At 29.0% G+C, this 24,326-nt stretch overlaps 1 long non-coding RNA gene across 1 annotated transcript; it reads right to left on the bottom strand.

Annotated features, from left to right (window-relative positions):
* Positions 1-295: 295 nt before the first annotated feature.
* On the bottom strand, positions 296-23,745 carry LOC145269769 (uncharacterized). Its single transcript, XR_013865229.1, has 3 exons — positions 23,602-23,745; positions 17,085-17,181; positions 296-4,110 (listed from the first exon to the last, which is right to left on the bottom strand). It is a non-coding gene; the product is annotated as an uncharacterized LOC145269769 (long non-coding RNA).
* Between the last annotated feature and the right edge of the window lie 581 nt (positions 23,746-24,326).

Below are 24,326 nucleotides of genomic sequence, written 5' to 3'. Positions count from 1 at the left end.
CATTATAAATATTTGAAAGAAAATACACAAATTCATATACAAATACAAAATCTGAATCAATATACGAATTATTAAAGGAAGAACGTTTTTAACACGACACTGTTTCAAATCGGTTTTGCATTAGAAAATCTTTTATTTCAACTAATAATCCACTTTCAGATTATATTGTATAAATCATGAATTTTATTAAAAAATCCTTTTATTATCCTAACATTATAAATATTTGAAAGAAAATACACAAATTCATATACAAATACAGAAAAACTGCACAAATTTTCTATGCAATTTGGGTTATATTATTTTATTTTTCTGTTAAAGTATAAATGTATAAGAAATATTATTTTAAAAACCATTTTCTTGTATTAAATAAAAATTGTTTCCTGATAAGTACAAAATATAAATTTTATAAAATGCTCAAATTACATTATTTTTTTGTTATAAAACAAACGATTGTTTAATCAAATAATGTCCATATTTCAATTTCATTCGAAAAGTTTATAAGTTTTGTATTGACTTAATTTCTAAAAAAATTGTTTAAACATATGCACCAACAAATTGTTAAAAAAAAGTTTACAGTGACATTATTTTCCAATCAAGTTTGTCTTAGAAACAATTTTCTTTTACTAAATGAAACGAACTGAGGCTAACATTTGAAGTCTATATGAGATACATAGATATTCGAACGTTTCATTTAAGTTCTTTATCTCTCAAGCACTGAGTTAGTAAAGAATTGAGAACATAATTTCCCCTCCCCAAATTAACCATTTTTATACGTTGTAGTATAGCTTTCATTTTGGTCTCATGATCTTACTGGATTCCAAGACAACAATTAGTCTAGTCTGGTGGAGTATTCAGCTTCGTGCTATTACTTGAGGTAACATCACTTGGAGAAGGTGCACCATTCCCCATAAAAGCTAATGTGGATTAGCCATAGTGAGGAGATCTTATTTGGGCTGCAAATACTATGTGATTTTGAATATTTGGTCAGGTTTACTTCCAGGGAAAAGTATCCTCATGCCAGATTGTTCTCACAAACCCGTGTACAGAGAGACATTCGAGGAAAGTGTCTAGTAGGCATTAAGTTGTGTTTCCTTGTAAAAGAAAAATCAGCTACTTCACAAAAATATAGTTTCTCTCCAGTATGTATTTGCATATGTGCCAACATGTGCTTCTTCCATGGAAAAGACAAACCACATATTTCGCAAGAATATGGTATCTATCTTTTTTTTGTTTTATTTTACTTCAGTTGAAGTTCTCACAAATCAAGATGCCCACAACCTGGGGCTAACACTTGAAGTCTATATGAGATACATATATATTCGAATGTTCCAGTAACGTTCTTCATCTCTCAAGCACTGAGTAAAGAAATTGAGAACATAATTTTCCTCCCCCCAATCGACTATTTTAATACATTGTAGTATATCTTTCATTTTGGTCTCTTGGCCTTACTGGATTCCAGGACAAGAATTTATGTAGTCTGGTGGAGTATCCAGCTTTGTGCTATTACTTGAGGTAACATCACTTGGAGAAGGTGCACCATTCCTCATAAAATGTAATGTAAGTTAGCCATAGTGAGGAGATCTTATTTAGGCAGCGAATACAAAATGTGATTTTGAATATTTGGTCAGGATTTACTTCTAAAGAAAAGTATCCTCATGCCAGGTTGTTCTGACAAACCCCTGTACAGAGAGAGCTTAGACACTCGAGGGCAGTGTCTAGTAGGCATTCAAGGTCTCTCCGTTGGGCATCCAGTGTGGATTTGCATGTGTTTCGTTACAGTATTTTGATTTGAAAATGCTTTACCACACAAAAAGGTTTCTCTCTTTTGTTTTATTTTACTTCAGACCTTAGGCACTCGAGAGCAGTGTCTAGTAGGCATTATTGTTCTATCTATGGTTTCTCTCTTTTCATTTTTCTTAAACTTTTTCTTCAAGGGGTGGGACATCCAACCAGATATCTGACATTTACCCCTATTTCAGTTAGTCCAACCAAGAGATCTTTTCAGGATTCTAGCCGTCCCTTTCAGTGCAATCGTTTGTATTTCACTTGCACTTGGTTCACCGGGTATGCTTGCTATGTACTTTTTAAAGTTCTTTTTCATAAGCCCAGTTGCTCCTATGATGACTGGTATAATTGAAACGTCTTTTAACTTCCAATTCCGTTTCCAATCATACATAAGTCCCTGATACTTTGTTATCTTTTCCCTCTCAGCTCTGTTAAGCCCTGTATCATTGGGTACACTGACCTTTATTATGGTCCCTTTTTTGTTTGCTCTGTCCCAAATCACTATATCTTGTTTAACAGCTGTGTTTTCAAGATATGTACCAGTGCGGATTATCCAGTATGTGTTCGCATATGAGATCCCAAGTTGTGTACATGTCTAAAAAAACGGCCACATACTTCACAAGAATATGGTTTCTCTCCAGTATGTGTTCGCATATGTCGCAACATAGTATTTTCATGTGTAAAAGAATGGCCACATACTTCACAAGAATATGGTTTCTCTCCAGTATGTGTTCTCATATGTCGCAACATAGAATTTTTATGTGTAAAAGAAGAGCCACATATTTCACAAGAATATGGTTTTTCTCCAGTATGTGTTCGTATATGTTTGAACATAGTATTTTTCTGTGCAAAAGAAGAGCCACATATTTCACAAGAATAAGGTTTCTCTCCAGTATGTGTTTGCATATGTTGCAACATATTATTTTTCTGTGCAAAAGAGGAGCCACATACTTCACAAGAATATGGTTTCTCTCCAGTATGTGTTCGAATATGCATGACTAAATTGCATTTAAGTGTAAACGAACGGCCACATACTTCACAAGAATATGGTTTCTCTCCAGTATGTGTAAGCATATGTATCGCTAAATATTGTTTTCTTGAAAAAGAAGAGCCACATACTTCACAAGAATATGGTTTCTCTCCAGTATGTGTTCGCATATGTATTGCTAAATATTGGTTTGTTGAAAAAAAAGAGCCACATACCTTACAAGAATTGAGATTTTCTCTAGTATCTGATTTAGTGTTCATTTTCAAAGTTAAAATATTTACAATTTTTCGATTTATTAGCTTTTTATATTTTTCTTATATTTTTGTTTTAGAATAAACAAAACGAATGAGAACAATTTCTATCTAAGTTTAATGGATGTATAATCTACATCGTTTACAAATTATATTTTTCTCATGTAAAATGTTTTTAAATATAATTGATTATATATATAAGAATTGTGTGCATAAGTTTATCCAATGAGATGAGATTTACACCTTACGTAAATAACACAATGTATATAGATATCTAAAACGTCACTTAAATATAATTTTCTGTTTTTTATTTGATAATTCTACAAAACCAACCATTTTGCAGCGCAAATTGAGGGTCTCATATGAATTTTTCTATTAGCTGTTTCTTTTCAATAATTTGGATGTCCGAAATGCATTTATTAAAAACTCATGAGTGTATTAGTCATATGCACCCAAAAGTACATATGTTCTATGCATTTGAGACAATTATTCCAATAAGTGTTCCATTTATTAAGCCTAAGAGTAGGAGAAATACATAGTTATCAGTAAAATGTTTGTTTTTATATGATCATAAAATACATTTCGCATGAAAACGTTTTGAAATATTAGACTTCTAATAAATACAGATTGATATTTGTACATTTGTTTCAATGGAAACATGTTTTTCAATGTGTGAGGTTACATTAGAAGCTGCGACTGTCATTTTGTTGGTTGAGTTTCGATCCTGGTTTGAGGTAATTGCTTGTCTAGCCGCACTGACGAGCTGTGAAACAGCGAAAACAGTACTGTATGTGGATGACTATATATATATATATATATATATATATATAATTTAATCTCCTCTCTATGCCAGCTCACTATAAAACCAAACGAATCCACATCAAATCAATATTGGATGTGAATTGATTGATAAATACTCAACATATAGTCTAAGAATAGAAGAAATATATACTCAGTTGTTTCCATGTATTTTCAAAAAATTCTTTTTCATAAAATAAAAACTCGTACAGTTCAGAAGGATATAATTTCTCTTGTTTTCCAGCTTGTAATTTTATGCAATTTGCATTGTATTGATTGCTGGATAACCTGTAAAATGAAACAAATACAATTTCACTAAATAATATAATTATGTACATGTTCTTTGCAAAATACTAAGCCGTTTAGTTACATTTAAAATGGATAAATTAGAGACAGACTTCTCTATTGTTAGCTTAAGGCACAATTAAACAATTATACACAATTTTTTAAGAAGTCCTCAAATTTATTTTATATTAAAGTAAAAATATAATCAGGACATTTGTTGGAAAACTTATCGATGCAAAAAATAAATTCTTTTTTTCCTAAATATTAAACTAAATATCAACAAAAGCTTCCTCAATGATTTTCAGCATTTCTTTTTTTTTCAATTAAAAATTTTAATAGTTTACAAAAGAAAGGATTCTTTTGGAGAAGCAAAATGAAATAAAGACAAATTTTTGTAAATAATATAATTTTGTTCTTTGCCAACTACTAAGATGTTTACGTTACTTTTAAAATGGATGAATAAGAGACATGTGCATTGTGAGCTTCAGGCACGATTTTTTAATTTTTGATTTTCAACATTTCATAACTTTTTTCTATGAAAATTGCCTCTTCTCAGGTGCATGATATCATAAAAAACCTGAGATGAGATACTGTCCACATGCTTTTGAGGTGTCTACCTCAAAAGCATGTGGACTCGATCTCATCTCGGGTGTACTATTAAAAAATGCTCTGCTGAGGTTGCTCTCGTCCTCTCCAAACTTTACAACAAATGCCTTGCATTTTGCCAAGGCTGCTGCAAAGGTGGGCTCTCTTTACCATGCTAGAAAATTATTTATGCCTGAAAGTATCCTGTATCTCTGCAAGGCCACTGTATGCTCATGCATGAAGTACTGTTGTCACATTTGGGCTGGTATAGTCTTTAACTCCTGGACAGTGTTCAAAAGAGAGTCGCCAACCTGATAGGTTCTGAACTCTCATCTAAGCTTCAACTTCTGTTTCACAACAAGTATTTTAATGGTGGATGCTCTGACAAACTACTAGCCCTTGTTACCCTTCAACATAAATACCCCTGACAAACCGTCAAGCAGCAAGGTCCCATCTCTAAATGTAAGAAAGCTTTCCGCTCGGAAATGCTAGACTTTGGAATCCCCATCTGGATTCCTGTTTCCCAATAGTACTGACATGCATAAGTTCAACTGTAATGTTAACGAATACTTGCTGCTCAACTCCTTACACAGTATCCCTGCCAATCATGTCAGTGATAGAAACCCCCTACATCAAAGTAGTACTCTGCCTTGTTTGTTATAAAAATGTAAAAAAAACGTTATCTCATATGCCATAAAACATAACCACATAAAAATCATTTTCTCACAGAGAAAAAACGGAAATATCTGATATGTATGTAATAAATCTGTAAATTCATTTCTCATATTTTTTAAAAAATTTTTGTATATGTCATAATATATTTAATTAGCTCATATATTAAAATGTCATAATATATTTCATTAGCTCATATATTTAAATGTCATATATTTCATTAGCTCATGTATTTAAATGATGTCATAATATATTTCACTAGTTCATATATTTAAACAATGTCATAATATATTTCATTAGCTCATATATTTAAATAATGTCATAGTATATTTCATTAGCTCATATATTTAAATGTCATATATTTCATTAGCTCATATATTTAAATGATGTCATAATATATTTCATTAGTTCATATATTCAAACAATGTCATAATATATTTCATTAGCTCATATATTAAAATAATGTCATAGTATATTTCATTAGCTCATATATTTAAATGTCATATATTTCATTAGCTCATATATTTAAATGATGTCATAATATATTTCATTAGCTCATATATTTAAATAATGTCATAGTATATTTCATTAGCTCATATATTTAAATGTCATATATTTCATTAGCTCATATATTTAAATGATGTCATAATATATTTCATTAGTTTATATATTTAAACAATGTCATAATATATTTCATTAGCTCATATATTTAAATAATGTCATAATATATTTCATTAGCTCATATATTTAAATAATGTCATAATATATTTCATTAGCTCATATATTTAAATAATGTCATATATTTCATTTGCTCATATATTTAAATAATGTCATAATATATTTCATTAGTTCATATATTTAAATAATGTCATAATATATTTCATTAGCTCATATATTAAAATGTCATATTTCATTAGCTCATATATTTAAATAATGTCATAATATATTTCATTAGCTCATATATTTAAATAATGTCATAATATATTTCATTTGCTAATATATTTAAATAATGTAATAATATATTTCATTAGCTCATATATTAAAATAATGTCATAGTATATTTCATTAGCTCATATATTTAAATAATGTCATAATATATTTCATTAGCTCATATATTTAAATGTCATATATTTCATTAGCTCATATATTTGAATAATGTCATAATATATTTGATTAGATCATATATTTAAATAATGTCATAATATATTTCATTAGGTCATGTATTGACATAATGTCATAATATATTTCATTAGGTCATATATTTAAATGTCACAATATATTTCATTAGCCCATATATTTAAATAATATCATAATATATTTCATAAGCTCATATATTTAAATAATGTCATAATATATTTCATTAGATCATATATTTAAATAATGTCAAAATATATTTCATTAGCTCATATATTGAAATAATCTCATAATATATTTCATTAGCTCATATATTTAAATAATTTCAATATATTTAATTAGCTAATATATTTAAATAATGTAATAATATATTTCATTATTAAATATATTTAAATAATATCATAATATATTTCATTAGCTCATATATTTAAATAATGTCATAATATATTTCATTATTTCATGTATTTAAATAATGTCATATATTTCATTAGCTCATATATTTACATAATGTCATAATACATTTCATTATTTCATATATTTAAATGTCATAATATATTTCATTAGCTCATAGATTTAATGGTATAGTATATTTACTTAGTTCATATATTTAAATAATGTCATAATATATTTCATTAGTTCATATATTTAAATGTTATATATTTTATTAGCTCATATATTTTAATTATGTCAAAATATATTTCATTAGCTCATATATTTAAATAATGTCATAATATATTTCATTTGCTCATATATTTAAATAATGTCATAATATATTTAATTAGCTCATATATTTAAATAATGTAATAATATATTTCAGTAGCTCATACATTTAAATAATGTCACAATATATTTCATTAGATCATATATTTAAATAAAGTCATAACATATTTCATTAGCTCATATATTTGAATAATGTCAATATAGTTCATTAGCTAATATACTTAGATAATGTCATAATATATTTCATTAGTTAATATATTTAAATAATGTAATAATATGTTTCATTAGCTCATATATTTAAATGTCATAATATATTTCATTAGCTCATATATTTAAATGTCATAATATATTTCATTTGGTCATATATTTAAATAATGTCATAATAAATTTCATTAGCTCATATACTTGAATAATGTCATAATATGTTTCATTAGTTCATATAGTTAAATAATGTCATATGTTTCATTAGTTCATATATTTTAATGTCATATATTTCATTAGTTCATATATTTAAATAATATCATATGTTTCATTAGTACATATATTTTGAACGTCATACATTTCATTAGCTCATATATTTAAATAATGCCATAATATATTTCATTAGTTCATATATTAAAATAATGTCATAATATATTTCATTATCTCATATATTTAAATCTCATAATATATTTCATTAGCTCATATATTTTAATGTCATAATATATTTCATTAGCTCATATATTTAAATGTCATAATATATTTCATTAGCTCATATCTTTAAATAATGTCATAATATGTTTCATTAGTTCATATATTTAAATGTCGTAATATATTTCATTAGCTCATATATTTAAATGTCGTAATACATTTAATTGTCTCATATATTTAAATGTCGTAATATATTTCATTAGCTCATATATTTAAATAATGTCATATGTTTCATTAGCTAATATATTTAAATAATGTCATAATATATTTCATTAATTCATATATTTAAATGTCAGAATATATTTCATTAGCTCATATATTTAAATAATGTCATAACATGTTTTATTAGTTCATATATTTAAATGTCATAACATATTTTATTAGCTCATATATTTAAAAAATGTCATAATATATTTCCTTAGTTCATATATTTAAATAATGGCATAATATATTTCATTAGCTCATATATTTAAAAAATGTTATAATATATTTCATTAGCTCATATATTTAAATAATGTCATAATATATTTCATTAGCTCATATATTTAAATAATGTCATATGTTTCTTTAGCTCATATATTTAAATAATATCATGATATATTTCATTAGCTCATATATTTAAATAATGTCATAATATATTTCATTAGCTCATATATTAAAATGTCATAATATATTTCATTAGCTCATATATTTAAATAATGTCATAACATGTTTTATTAGTTCATATATTTAAATGTCATAACATGTTTATTAGTTCATATATTAAAATACTGTCATAATATATTTCATTAGCTCATATATATATAATGTCATATATTTCATTAGCTCATATATTTCAATGTCACATATTTCATTAGCTCATATATTTAAATAATGTCATAATATATTTCATTAGCTCATATATTTAAATAATGTCATAACAAATTTCATTAGATCATATCTTTAAATATCACAATATATTTCATTAGCTCATATATTTTAATAATGTCATAATATATTTCATTAGCTCCTATATTTACATAATGTCATAATGTATTTCATTAGCTAATATATTTTAATGTCACGATATATTTCATTTGCTCATATATTTAAATAATGTCATAATATATTTAATTAGCTCATATATTTAAATAATGTAATAATATATTTCATTAGCTCATACATTTAAATAATATCACAATATATTTCATTAGATCATATATTTAAATAAAGTCATATCATATTTCATTAGCTCATATATTTAAATAATGTCAATATAGTTCATTAGCTAATATACTTAGATAATGTCATAATATATTTCATTAGTTAATATATTTAAATAATGTAATAATATGTTTCATTAGCTCATATATTTAAATGTCATAATATATTTCATTAGCTCATATATTTAAATGTCATAATATATTTCATTTGGTCATATATTTAAATAATGTCATAATAAATTTCATTAGCTCATATACTTGAATAATGTCATAATATGTTTCATTAGTTCATATAGTTAAATAATGTCATGTTTCATTAGTTCATATATTTTAATGTCATATATTTCATTAGTTCATATATTTAAATAATGTCATATGTTTCATTAGTACATATATTTTAATGTCATACATTTCATTAGCTCATATATTTAAATAATGCCATAATATATTTCATTAGTTCATATATTAAAATAATGTCATAATATATTTCATTAGCTCATATATTTAAATGTCATAATATATTTCATTAGCTCATATATTTAAATGTCATAATATATTTCATTAGCTCATATCTTTAAATAATGTCATAATATGTTTCATTAGTTCATATATTTAAATGTCGTAATATATTTCGTTAGCTCATATATTTAAATGTCGTAATATATTTAATTAGCTCATATATTTAAATGTCGTAATATATTTCATTAGCTCATATATTTAAATAATGTCATATGTTTCATTAGCTAATATATTTAAATAATGTCATAATATATTTCATTAATTCATATATTTAAATGTCAGAATATATTTCATTAGCTCATATATTTAAATAATGTCATAACATGTTTTATTAGTTCATATATTTAAATGTCATAACATGTTTATTAGTTCATATATTAAAATACTGTCATAATATATTTCATTAGCTCATATATATATAAATAATGTCATAATATATTTCATTAGCTTATATATTTAAATGTCACATATTTCATTAGCTCATATATTTAAATAATGTCATAATATATTTCATTAGCTCATATATTTAAATAATGTCATAACAAATTTCATTAGATCATATCTTTAAATATCACAATATATTTCATTAGCTCATATATTTAAATAATGTCATAATATATTTCATTAGCTCCTATATTTACATAATGTCATAATGTATTTCATTAGCTCATATATGTTAATGTCACGATATATTTCATTTGCTCATATATTTAAATGTCATATATTTCATTAGCTCATATATTGAAATAATGGCATAATATATTTCATTAGCTCATATATTTAAATAATGTCATAATATGTTTCATTAATTCATATATTTAAATGTCATATATTTCATTAGCTCATATATTTAAATGTCATAATATATTTCATTAGTTCATATATTTAAATAATGGCATAATATATTTAATTAGATCATATATTTAAATAATGTCATAATATATTTCATTAGCTCATATATTTAACTAATATCATAATATATTTCATTAGTTCATATATTTAAATAATGTCATGATATATTTCATTAGCTCATATATTTAAATAATGTCATAATATATTTCATTAGCTCATATATTTAAATACTGTCATAATATATTTCATTAGCTCAGATATTCAAATAATGTCATATGGTTCATTAGCTCATATATTTAAATGTCATAATATATTTCATTAGCTCATATATTTAAACAATGTCATAATATATTTAATTAGCTCATATATTTAAATGGTGTAATATATTTCATTAGCTCATATATTTAAATAATGTCATAATGTTTCATTAGCTCATATATTTAAATGTCATAATATATTTAATTAGCTCCTATATTTAAATTAATGTCACAATATATTTCATTAGTTCATATATTTAAATCGTATCATAATATATTTCATTAGCTCACATATTTAAATTAATGTCACAATGTATTTCATGAGCTCATATATGTAAATAATGTCATAATATATTTCATTAGCTCATATATTGAAATTTTCGTCATAATATATTTCATTAGCTCATATTTTTACCTGTGCTAAATAATATTTTTTTTTCATAATGATTTTCACTTATGTTGTCCATACATATGTTCGTGGTCTGCAAATAGTAAAGTGAGAAATAATGGAGTTTTGCATTTAGACAAAAGTCGTATTTACAACATTCATTAGTGACATTTACTAGAATGGAAAGGGGAAGACTTGCAGCTATATTTCTCCGCCAAGTCAAACATGCTGAAACAGTTGTTATTCTTAGAGCTCCTACACTATATTGAGCAAGAGAATATGTTGGACGTGTCAAAGTCAACTGAATACCGTCCGATTACAGCAATACATTATTGTTTGGATGGATTTTTACCATAAACTAAACTTTTAACTCCTGTTATTGCTATTCACGCTGATGGCTGTCGTCAATCATCACAAAGCAAAGTTGTTTCATCTATATAAATAAAACAGTACATGTATGTGTGTGTAAATATCTAACAGGTAAACCCATAAAATACTGGTCACATAACACTGAAATTTTCAGGAAATAAGATTCATTAACCAAAGATGGTTTATAGCAAATAATATCTTTCATTACATTCATTAATAATCCATACAGACATCAGGAAGTTTACATGTAAAATGTACATTAACATCGAGTAGACATTTTGTAAAGTCAGGCGCATGCGCACACTTAATAGAGAACAAAACATTAGGTTGGAACGCTAGTTATTTTTATTTAAATTTTAGCTAATAACGCCAACTCTTTTTGTGTATTAATAAAAAAGAATGAAATAATACGTAAATTTTACTCGTGGTTTTGAATTTGTAAGCCTAAATATCTTTTATTTTACGATCTCATATTTATTTCAGATGCTAGGGGTGGAAAATAATATATGGAATATGAACCGTGCTGAAATAACATTTAGAAAGCCATTATTAATACGGGGAGGGAAAAGTATTTTTAAAACTATTCTGTACTTTCACCTAGCAATTTATTAAGAAACTGAAATCCAGACTGCACGGAAATAATATTGTTATTATTTAGAAAGACATTCTTAATATGGGTAGGATAGGGTAGGGTAGGGTAGGGTATGTGTTGTTACTATTCTTAACTTTCTCCTAAGAATTTAAAATAATTGTCTCAGTCATGAAGATCAAGCAATCAAGTTGTTTTCACAAGACATTATCTTCTCCTTAAAAACAACGACTCTTTATCTGAGAGTACGTCTCTCAAGCTCCTTGGCCTAACGTTCACAGGAAACATGAGTTGGAACAATTACATCGAGGGCATTGCCAGGGCCGCTGCAAGGAAGGTGGGCTCTCTCTACCGTGCTAGAAAACTTCTAACACCCGAAAGTATCCTGTACCTCTATAAGGCCACTATTCGCCCATGTATGGAGTATTGTTGTCATATTTGGGCCGGTGCATCGGCTACTAGTCTCTCGCTCCTTGACAGGGTTCAAAAGAGAGTCGCAAATCTGATAGGCCCTAAACTGGCATCTAACCTTCAGCCTCTGTCCCATCGTCGAAACGTTGCATCCCTCTGCCTGTTCTACAAGTATTATAATGGTGAATGCTCTGAAGAACTACAAGCACTTGTGCCCCCACGACGTGGACAGACCCGACAAGCTGCAAAATCCCACCCCCACACTGTAGAGATCCCTAGATGTAAAAGATCTTTCTACTCCAGTAGTTTCTTCCCCAGAACTGCTAGACTTTGGAATTCCATTCCAGGTCACTGCTTCCCCAACTGTACTGACATGCATAAGTTCAAGTGCAACGTGAACCAACATCTCGCTACCCTAATCCCTACATAGTACCCCAGTAGATGTTTCCCCTGATAGTAGCCCCCTACACCAAAGTGGCAATGTGCCTTGTTTGGGGTGAAAATGTAATAATAAAAAAAAACCAAATGGGGATGAGGGTCGTTGAAATGCTGCAGCAAAACAGATGCTACACTTTAATCTTAGCAAAATGGCCAAGTAAGCATAATATAGTTTCCTACCAGGCATTATCTCCTTAAAAAAACAAAAAAAAGCAAAGATACAAAATAATTGACTCAGAATATATTTTAAGAATGGGGGGGGGGGTCGGGATGGAGTTAATCCCAGAAATGGCTGAAGCAGTTTACGATCTCAAAAATACTTTATTTTATATATATTTTAAAGGAAGGGGGAGTGGGGATACGTAGTCAGGCACGGAAACGGTTGAAGCAGTTTATGATCTCAAAATTACTTTATTTTACATATATTTATAAAAGACAGGGAGGATATGAAGTCAGCCCCATAAATGGCTGAGGTTGTTTAGGATCTCAATATTCCTCAATTCCATATTTATTTTTTAGAGAGGGGGAGGTGATATAGAGTCCGTCCTGGAAATGGCTAAAGCAGTTTACGATCTCAAATTTTCTTTATTTCATATCTATTTTTAAGTGATGAGGTGATATGGAATCAGTCCTGGAAATGGTGGAAGCAATTTACGATTTCATACTTACTATATTTTATATATATTTTTAAAAGAGGGGGGGAATCACATTCAGAATATGGACTGTGCTGAAATAATAGCGTTATTATTCAGAAAGCCATTATTAATATAGGGAATGTATGTTTTAAACTATTCTGTACTTTCATCTAACAATTTAAAAATTAAAAAATGGCACACAGAATACGGACCGTGCTGTTATTATTTAGAAAGCCATTCTTAATATGAAGAAAAGAAGGTATAGTTCACCTAACAATTTTATAAAAAAAAAACTGATACACACAATAAGGACCATGCTGAAATATTAACGTTATTTAGAAAACCAATCTTAATATGGGGGGGGTAAACTTATTTTTTACTTTTATCTGACAATTTATTAAATAAGAAACTGACATACAGAATACGGACTGTGCTGAAATAATAAAGTTATTATTTAGAAAACCATTATGGCGATGATGTGGGTTAAAATAATGAAAAATGATTATCAAAATTAGTAATATATCCAGGAATTATGAAAAATGATGAAATGTGAGTTGATTGATGGTTTTTAATGAAATGATCAAACAAGACAATATATCAAAATGTTTATTTCCGTAAGACGAGAGGGCTATAATGTGGGTTAAAATTATGAAAAATTATCGTCGAAATTAGCAACATATCAAAGAATTGTGAAAAATGATGAAAGTGAGTTAATTGATTGGTGTGTTTTTAATGAAACAATCAGCCCAGACAATATATAAAAGTCATTATTTTCATAAGGGGTGGCTCTAATGTTCGTAAAAATTATGAAAAATAATTGTCGAAATCAGTAACATATCCAGAAATTATGAAAAATGATGAAATGTGAGTTAATTCATTGGTGTGTATGTAATGAAATAACCAACCCAGACAATATATATCAAAGTTATTATTTTTGTATGGGGGGGGAGCATATGTGAATTAAAATTATAAAAAATGATTGTCGAAATTAGGAACATATTTAAGAATTATGAAAAATAATGGAATGTGAGTTGACCCTTTGTAATGAATTAATCGGCCCAGACAATATATCAAAGTTAATTTTTTCGTTAGGGGGATGATAATGCAGGTTAAAATTATGCAAAATGATTGTCGAAATTTGTAACATATCCAAAAATTATGAAAAATGATTGTTGATATTAGTAACAAGACTTATTAGTTGATTGGTGTGTTTGTAATGAAATAATAGGCCCAGACAGTATATCAAAGTCATTATTTTCGTAAAGAGGGGGGAGGTGCGAGAATGTAGATAAAAATTATGAAAAATGATTGTCGAAATTAGTAACATATCCAAGAATTATGAAAATCTGATGAAATCTGAGTTAATTGATTGGTCTGTTTGTAATGAAATAATTGACCCAGACAATATATCAAAGTTAGTATGTTAGTAAGGGAGGAGGCGATAATGTGGGTTATATATATATAAAAAATGATTGTCGAAATTAGTAACATATCCAAGAATTATGAAAAATAATGAAATGTCAATAAATCCATTGGTGTGTTCGAAATGAAATGATAAACCCAGACAATATATCAAAGCTATTATTATCGTAACAGAGGGGGTGATAATGTTGGTTAAAATTATGAAAAATGATTATCGAAAATTGAACAAGTGCAAGAATTATGAAATGCAAGTTAATTGATTAGTTATTATTTTCATAAGGGGGTGGGATAATGTGGGTTTAAATGATGAAAAAATGATTGTCGAAATTATTAACATATCTAAGAATTATTAAAAATGATGAAATGGGAGTTGATTGATTGGTGCATTTGTAATGAATTAATCGTCCCAGACAATATATCAAATTAATTTTTTTCATTAGGGAAGGTCATAATGCGGGTTAAAATTATGAAAGTGATTTTCGAAATTAGTAACATATCCAGAAATTATGAAAAATGATGAAATGTGAGTTAATTGATTGGTGTGTTTGTAATGAAATAGTCAACCCAGACAATATATAAAAGTGTTTACTTTCGTAAGGGGGGGGGGCGAAAATGTGTTTAAAATTATGAAAAATGATTGTCGTAATTAGTAACATATCCAAGAATTATGAAAAATTATTAAATGTCAGTTAATTGATTGATGTGTTTGTAATAAAATAATTAACCCAGACAATATGTCAAACTTATTATTTTCGTAAGGGGGGAGGCAAACATGTGTGTTAAAATTATGAAAAATGATTGTCAAAATTAGTAACATATCCAAGAATAATGAAAAATGATGCACTGTGAGTTAATTGATTGGTCTGTTTGTAATGAAATAATCGACCCAGACAATTTATCCGTTTCTGTAGGTGGTTAAGAATATTATTATGCTCTATAACAGGCACTGTGAAAACAAATGAACACATATCTAAGGCAATGGAGATATCCTAGACCTTCAATCTGTAGAGGAATTGGGACAAAAATAATTACAAGAAACTTTTTCAACTACCAATAGCTATGGCTAAAGATACATTACCTGAAAGTACTTAGTTCTAACTCGTCAAATTAACATTCACAGGGAACGTGGGTTGGAACAGATATATCAAGAGCATTGCCAAGGCTGCTGCTAAGAAAGTGAGCTTTCTCTACCATGCTAAAAAGTTACTTATGCCTGAAAGTATCTTGTACCTCTACAATTCGCCCATGTATGGAGTATTGTTGTCACATTTGAGCTGGTGAATCTGCTAATAGTCTCTCCCTCTTGGACAGGGTTCCAAAGAGAGTCACCAACCTGATAGGTTGTGAACTGTCATCTAAGCTTCAACCTCAGTTCCATTGATGAAATGTTGCATCTTTCTGCCTGTTTTACAAGTACTTTAATGGGAAATGCATTGGCGCACTACAAGTCTTAGTGTGCCCTGATGTAAAAATACCTAACAAACCCAACAAGCATCAAAATTCCACCCCTTCACAGTAAAGATCCCTACATGTAAGAAAGACTTCTACTTTAATAGTTTCTTATTCAGAACTGCTAGACTTTAGAATTCCCTTCCAGGCTCCTGCTTCCCCAACTCTACTGGCATGCAGAAGTTCAAGTTTAATTTAAACAGACATCTTGCTGTTCAATTCCCTACCTAGTATCTCTGCAATTTCTGTCCCTGGTAGTAGCCTTCTACATCAAAGTGGCACTTTGCCTTGTTGTGTTGTATTGGGGTGAAAATGTATTAAAAAAATTTAAAAGGAGGTGAAAAGTAAGATCTTCCAACTGAAAACACAAATAAATATAAAGTATCAATCCCTCCTTAAAAATTTGAAAATATAACAATATTATGTTTTTATTTCATCTTATTAAAACTTTAATGGTTCCATCTTTTTATTTTCAAAAATATTATAGACAGTATTAATTTTTCAGCAGAACAGTCATAAAGTTTGTGATGTTCAGATTGACTTTACTAAAATTTACTATTATAAAAAAACATAAATTTCACACAATTAAAATAATCATTAAAGAAATAATGAAAATTAAACATTTTTATAAATAGAAATAGTTACCTGTTATGTAAAAAATATTTGATACTTAAGCAGTATGTTTTCTTTAAAAGTCACAAAGCTATGATTGAGGATTCTGACAAAAGGCAGTTCAGATTTTCTGTAATAGATCAGCAAAAAATAATAAATAAAATAATTTTAGTTTAACACAATAAAAAGCCTTAAAGCATTAAGATTTTTATTGTATTTTTAACACAAAAAAATTTGTTTATTGCATTTTTAACACAAAAAATAAATCTTGCATTAGTGATGTTGCAACTGATTAGAACATTCATAAAAGTTATGGTGTTCAAAGGAATTGCTTTACAGAAATCTACAAATGAAAAGCTCCCTTTCTTTAAAAGTTATAAGAACTTTTTTCAACAAACTATTACCATTGCTAATAGCAGCATACCTGAATGTCCATAATTCAAACTACTTACAATCTCATTTAACATAAAAAAGAATCAATGAAACATGAAATATAATCTATTTAACATGAAATAAAATCAATTAAACATGAAATAAAATCAATTAAACATGAAATAAAATCAATTAAACATGACATAACATCAATTAAACATGACATAACATCAATTAAACATGACATAACATCAATTAAACATGACATAACATCAATTAAACATGACATAACATCAATTAAACATGACATAAAATCAATTAAACATGACATAAAATCAATTAAACATGACATAAAATCAATTAAACATGACATAAAATCAATTAAACATGAAATAAAATCAATTAAACAGGACATAAAATCAATTAAACAGGACATAAAATCAATTAAACAGGACATAAAATCAATTTAACATGAAATAAAATCATATATATAAAAGGATATAGAATCAATTTGACAGAAAATCAATTTGACATAAAATAGAATAAAGTTGACATTTCCTTGGATAAATTCAGTGATTTGCTGTTGACAAATTTCATTCGGGATAAACAGAAGAGACCGATAAAATTGATGTTGGTGAACTTGGTCTTTTGATGATGAGGAAACCAGAACTTGCTTGATCAGAAGTAATACTTTTTTACTATCAACTTGAGGAATACTTTTGCAACGTTTCATTCTGTAAGAAGGTTCACAGTAATTTTCAAGTGAATGAATAATCCTTAGGCATGTAGCAAAAGAATCACAATAAAAGGAACAGGTTAATAGTGGTTAATTAATGCTAAATATTTTTTTTAACTTTAACAGTGTAAATTTAGGTAAAGTTATTCAACTGCAGGTATTCTAATAGTCATCTCTGAACGCATATACCATGCACTGAAAGGGGAAGCTGGGGCAGTAGACCTTGATATATCCAAGGCCTTTGATAGAGTCTAGGATTAAAGTTTTCTCATGAAAATTAAATCATACAATGTTACTAGGCAAATCATTAATATAATCTGATTCTTCAACAAGAAAAAATTCAAGATTTTTTTTGTAGTTGTACGTCTACATAACATGATATAAATGCACATTTGCTTCAGAATTCGACCTTTAGACTTTTATTATTCCTGATATTCATTAGGAAATTGAAAAAAATTGTGTCCATGATTGATATGTTTGCTGAGGACACTAGACTTTTTATAGGCATATGAGGAGAACTAATTTACACATATGTACGCAATGTACAAAACCTTAGAAAATTATTATCAGTCTATAATGGAATGAGGCATAAATAGATGGTAACATTTATTGTTTCTAAGACTAAGCTTCTTTCCTTTAACAATTATAAGAAAGCTTCTCATCCATTGATTGTTATAATTAATCACATGCTACGATATATGATATGAAAGTTATTTGTTCAAATTATCAACATAACATCAACAGACAACATGAATTAGAACAACTTCATTGCTGCAAAGATGCTAGAAATCTGACCACACTTATCAGGATCTGTATCTCAATAAAGACACGACTGCCAAATAGATGGTGTGTAATTACCTTATCTGGGCTGGTGCATCTACCACAAGTCTTTTCCTTAAAAACAGAATCCTAATAAATTGTCCATCAATCAAGCTCAAGCTATTGTCCCATCATCACAATGTTGCATCCATGTGTTTGTTTACAATTACTTTAATGAAAAGTGTTCTGACAAACTCATAGCACTTGACATGAATATCCCAACATACCAAAAAGGCAGCAAAATCTTACTGTTAATGTATACGTGTATATGTCCCTAGATGCCTAAAATGTGTTTTTTTTGTTTTTATACAAAAAAGCCAACACTTATCAAGGCATGGGCGCCACTCAAGGATAAGGGTTAAGCAGTGTATGCTAGTCAATTGGAAAATATCATAGTAATCGTTAGAAGTGGAAATTTGGTAAATTGGATAACTTAAGGGGACGGCTCATCAAGAACTTGTTTATGTTGGGCTTGAAAACAACCGTATTGTAGTCAGTTGGAAAGCAGGAAAATGAAACAGAGTTCCACAGGCATGCAATTCCAAGACAGAAGCTTTGTTCAGGGAATTTACATTTAGGTTTGGGCACAGATAAAGACAGGGAAATTACTGATAATGGTTTTAGCATGCAAGTCAAGAAAGTGGTGACCATAGATTGGAGCTCAGACAAGTACTTGCCATGAAAATAAAGATAAAGCAGAGACCGACTCTCAACGTCTCTTCTGTAGGAAAAAGGTTGCAGAGAAGAGAAAAGAGCATCCTCCCAGTAGGCTATGAAGTCTATTTTGAACTCTGTCAAGGCAGGATAAGATCTTTCTAGTAGCTCCTGACATGATGTGGCAACAGTACTCAATCCTAGTATGCACTTGGCTCTTATAAATGTAGAGAATTTCATCAGCAGTGAGATATTTACTGGAGTGGGAGAATGATTACACCATTTTTCTAGCAGCCCTGGCAACAGATTTGATGTGTGTGTTCCATCTCAGATCAGGAGTAAAGGTCAGACCCAGAAGCTCGTCAAAACATGGAGCCTCCTCAAGACGAGAGCCATTCATTTCAATCGATGACAGATGACGATCAGAAGGTCAATGATGCAAAGATAGCTTTGTTTTAGATGCATTAAAATTATCCAGCCACCTCTTTCCCCATTGTACTACATGCTCAAGATCAGAGGAGAGAGAAACAAAGAGAACTTGATTGTATACGGCCTTTGATATGTTGCCATAGATGATAGTGTTGTCAGGATAAATATCTATAAATTATCTTAGGATGTTATTTGGGAGATCATTGATGCAGATCAAGAAAAGAGTTGGGCCTAGAATGGACCCATGACTGACTCCAGCTTTAACACTGAGCTTCTGATTTCTGTCCATTAACCACAACTCTTATGAACCCATCACAAAAAATGATTTAATAACTGACAAGACATTTCCAGCTATACTGTTGCTGGAGATTTTGTGGAGTAGACCTTTATGGAATACCCTATCAAAGGCCTTTGATATATCAAGAGCAATTTGGCTTGAAATGAAGCCTCTACTGAGAGATCTGCTAATCTTACAAGATATAACTTTTAGCAGATCTGCTGTAGATCTAGCAGAACGGAAACTAAGAAGGTTATTTTTGCAAAGGCGGTTGACCACTTCTCTATTTAACACAAATTTCAGCAACTCACTTATGGTGCACAGGAGACTGATAAGCCAGTATTAAGAGGAAGATAAACGATCACCTGAACTTTTAAATATGGGACATAGTGATGAGATTTTCCGGGGTTTGGGAATGTAATTTTGCTTAAAACAATGTTTAACAGCTCGTAAGTATAGGAGCTAGTTTTGGTTGAAGCTTGAAGCTTTTTCAACAAAATAATTTGAATGCCGTCAGAGCCAGTTGCTTTACAGAAACCGAGGTTTTTGATTAGCTCAGCAACATCTTGCACAGATATTTATATATCGCATAGCATGTTTTCAGACAGGAGGAAATATGGGGGCTGGGCGGTCCTGATCGCATAGAGTAGAATTACTTGCAAAATTCTTAGCAAAGAGTTGAGCTTTGCTCATTGCTGACAAGAGTACCTCAGGTCAATTGATGATGGTTGGGATAGAGCACGTGCTTCTATTCAGGACTTTGTTTGTTATTTACAAAACTGATTGGAACCAGCCCACTGCTCAGCTACTTTAGACTTGACAGACTTAGCATAAAACTCTCTCGCATTCTTTATTACTGTTTTACAATGGTTGCTGGCAGTCCTGAAGGCAGCTTATGTTTTTGCTATAATACTTTCTTACCTAGAACTGCTAGACTTCGAATTCTCCCCTCTTTCCTGCTTGACTGCTAATATTATACAGAAATTTAAATGTAATGCAACCAGATATCTTGCTGCTCAACTCGCTACAGTGTCCATGTTGATATAATCTTAAATAGTAACCCCCTACATCCAAGTGGCAATATGTCTTGTTTGGAGTGAATAAGAGTAAAAAAGTGAATGAATTATGTAGAGGATAATGTGATGGCAAGGTAATAAAGTCACAATATTAGAAACAGTTTAATAAAAGCTTGTTTTGCAAGTGATGCTAGACATTTCTTCATCTATTCAGTGCAGTGTTACATTAATATTCCTCAGCTTAAGCCAAAATCACATTCGCCGCAGAAACAAGGTGATAAAGCAGTTCATCAAAGTTCTCTTTCTAACACTGCAATTATTCACCCAATTTTATGAACCAAGTAGATGCTCAGTTACTTTGGACTTGACAGACTGAGCATATCTGTTTTGTAAGTTGTGCCGGACATCTCTCCATCTATTCAGTGCAGTGTTACATTAATATTCCTCAGCTTGAGCCACAACCACATTCACCACAAGAGCAAAGTGATAAAGCAGTTTGTCAATGTTCTCTTTCTAACACTGCAAATTTTCACCCAATTTTGTAATGATAGTGTGGTCATACAAATGAATTGTTTAATTGACGGGAGTCTTCACAGGCTTATTTTTAAGGAGCTGAGAATTTTTGTTCTTTCCGTATATTTATTGTATTTTATTTTTAAAGAAATACTTAATGATCCATTATTTTTAAGGCTTTTTTTTTTTTACTCATTTTCACCCCAGACAGGTAGGAAGCTATTTGAGTAGAAAATTTTCTGATCTTAGGGACCTCAATAGTGAAAGGGTGTAATTTTGTTGAGGGGATACAAGTGCAATGAGTTCATCAGAGCCCGTTCCATTAAAATACTTGTAAAACAGGCACAGGGTTGACAACATTGCGGTGATAGAATAAGGGCGGAGCTTAGGTGACAAAGTGGGTTGGTTGTTGGTTGTTTTTGTTTTACAGCACATCAACCCTTTTCAGGTTATTTAATGCTGAATCCAGTGATTTCGAAGAAAAAATTTTTAATAGAATTTATTTGTTTTTTTCAAGTCGGTTTCTATTCAACCCATAGTTGCGACCCTAACAGGTACTACTACTCCGGGTCAGAGTGGACCTGGGAGCAATAGCCATTAAAGTCCCGCTGGGGACTCACCATCGGATATAGTTAAAGGTCATATCCAGGACTGACAAAGTAGGACCTATTAGATTGCAGACCCCTTTTTTGGACCCTAACCAATAATGAGAGACTGGTATTAGATGCACCAGCCCAGATGTGTTAACAATACTCCGTACATGGGTAAATGGTGGCCTTATAGAGGTACAGGATACTCTAGCATTATAAGCCTTGGTTTTAAGATGCCACGAACTTTTGTTTTTTTCCGCATATTTGTTTTATTTTATTTTTAAAGCAATACATTTATATTTAATTGGCGATCCAAGATGTGAAAATGTCAAAAGCAGATTAAATATAAATGTGTTGGAATAATATCTAGAAGTTATCTGCCAATTGTACAGGAAGTACTAGTCAGTTATCTGTCCCTCAAGAGTATATAAGAAGAAATGGAAAAAGCCGTTTTTGTTTGGAGTGGATCTTAACAATGGATTGTAGAACCAGGTCTTCCATATTTACACGACTTTAGTGTCTTTTGTAAAATATATGAGAAATATTTTAAAAATGAATTACTAACATCGACGATGTTTTATCTTCATCTTAAATAAAATGCGTTTTTACTACTTAAATTAGATCTTAAGAAAATTGTTATTTTGTTAAATAAAATAACACATTTCTACTAAGATTTAAAAAAAAAATGGTTATTATATTCTGTGATTGTTAATAAATAAATAAAGAACATTTCCTTAACATGTTAAATATCGTCTTGTGATGGTTTTAGTAGCAGAGTTTTGAGGTTTCATTTTAACTGAATTATACCGAAAACCTTTTTTTTTTTTTTTTTTTTTTTTATTTTTTTTTTTTTTTACATTCATGGATTTTGGGCCGTTGTGGATTATGTTAGAGTACGTATTAATATGTTAGGTAATTGCAATGTTTTCAATATAAAAATAAAGGTAAACAATAAAAACGCGATTAGAGTGATTTCTATAGTACCATTCTTCGTTTCTATGCAATCATGGAATGTTGACTCATTTCTCTATTAAAACAAAGGCAATCATAATGGTTTCGACGCGCACCTGTAGTAAAACAAAGGGAATCATAATGTAATAAAAAAAAAAGAGCTTCAAAATCAATTAAATGAATAAATACTTACTTTTTGTTTGGCAATCTGTTTTTAACAAAGAAATGATTATAAGATGAGTTAATTTGAACGAGACGAGTTTGACGGGTGGGAGTCAACATTTTAAGATGGCGACCGGAAAAACAAGTTCGCGGAAAATTAAAATATATTTTTCATTTTATTGTGATTTCATTTACAAATTATGTTCAATTAAAAATTATGATTTTATTCTTAAAAACAATTTTGTAAGTATTTTAGAATAAAAATGTAAAAAAAAAAAAATTCTAATCAATTTGAATATGAGTGGGGATAAAAAAATATTCTGTGAGTATGCATTTAGAAGATGATTTATTGAGTAATCGTGAAGAAAGAGAGAGCCTGTTTCCTCCGTTTGACTGTAGGTGGCGTTACTGTCTGTCCACCCAGTTATGGAAGCACAAAATGTATATAATGGCGCCCTTGAAATAGAAATAAATGTTTTTGTTATATTTTAATTTTACACAATGTATTTTTTTTTGCACACATATTTAAGTTTTATTTTTTTTTAAACATATTCAGGGTTTCTTTTTTTTTTTGCAAACATATTTACGTCTTTTTTTTTTGTTTTTGCAAACATATTTAAGTTTTTTTTTGTTTTTTCAAATATATTTACGGTTTTATTTTGTTTTGTTTTTGCAAACATACTTAAGTTTTATTTTTTCAAACATATGTACGTTTTGTTGCTTGTTTATTTTCAAACATTTACGTTTTTTTTTTCG

The sequence above is a fragment of the Euprymna scolopes genome, chromosome 45, assembly GCF_053919585.1.
Source record: "Euprymna scolopes isolate OS-2025 chromosome 45, ASM5391958v1, whole genome shotgun sequence".
NCBI classification, from domain to species: domain Eukaryota; kingdom Metazoa; phylum Mollusca; class Cephalopoda; order Sepiida; family Sepiolidae; genus Euprymna; species Euprymna scolopes.
Note: the sequence above shows the minus strand (reverse complement) of the source record. Positions and strands in the feature narration are given on the sequence as shown.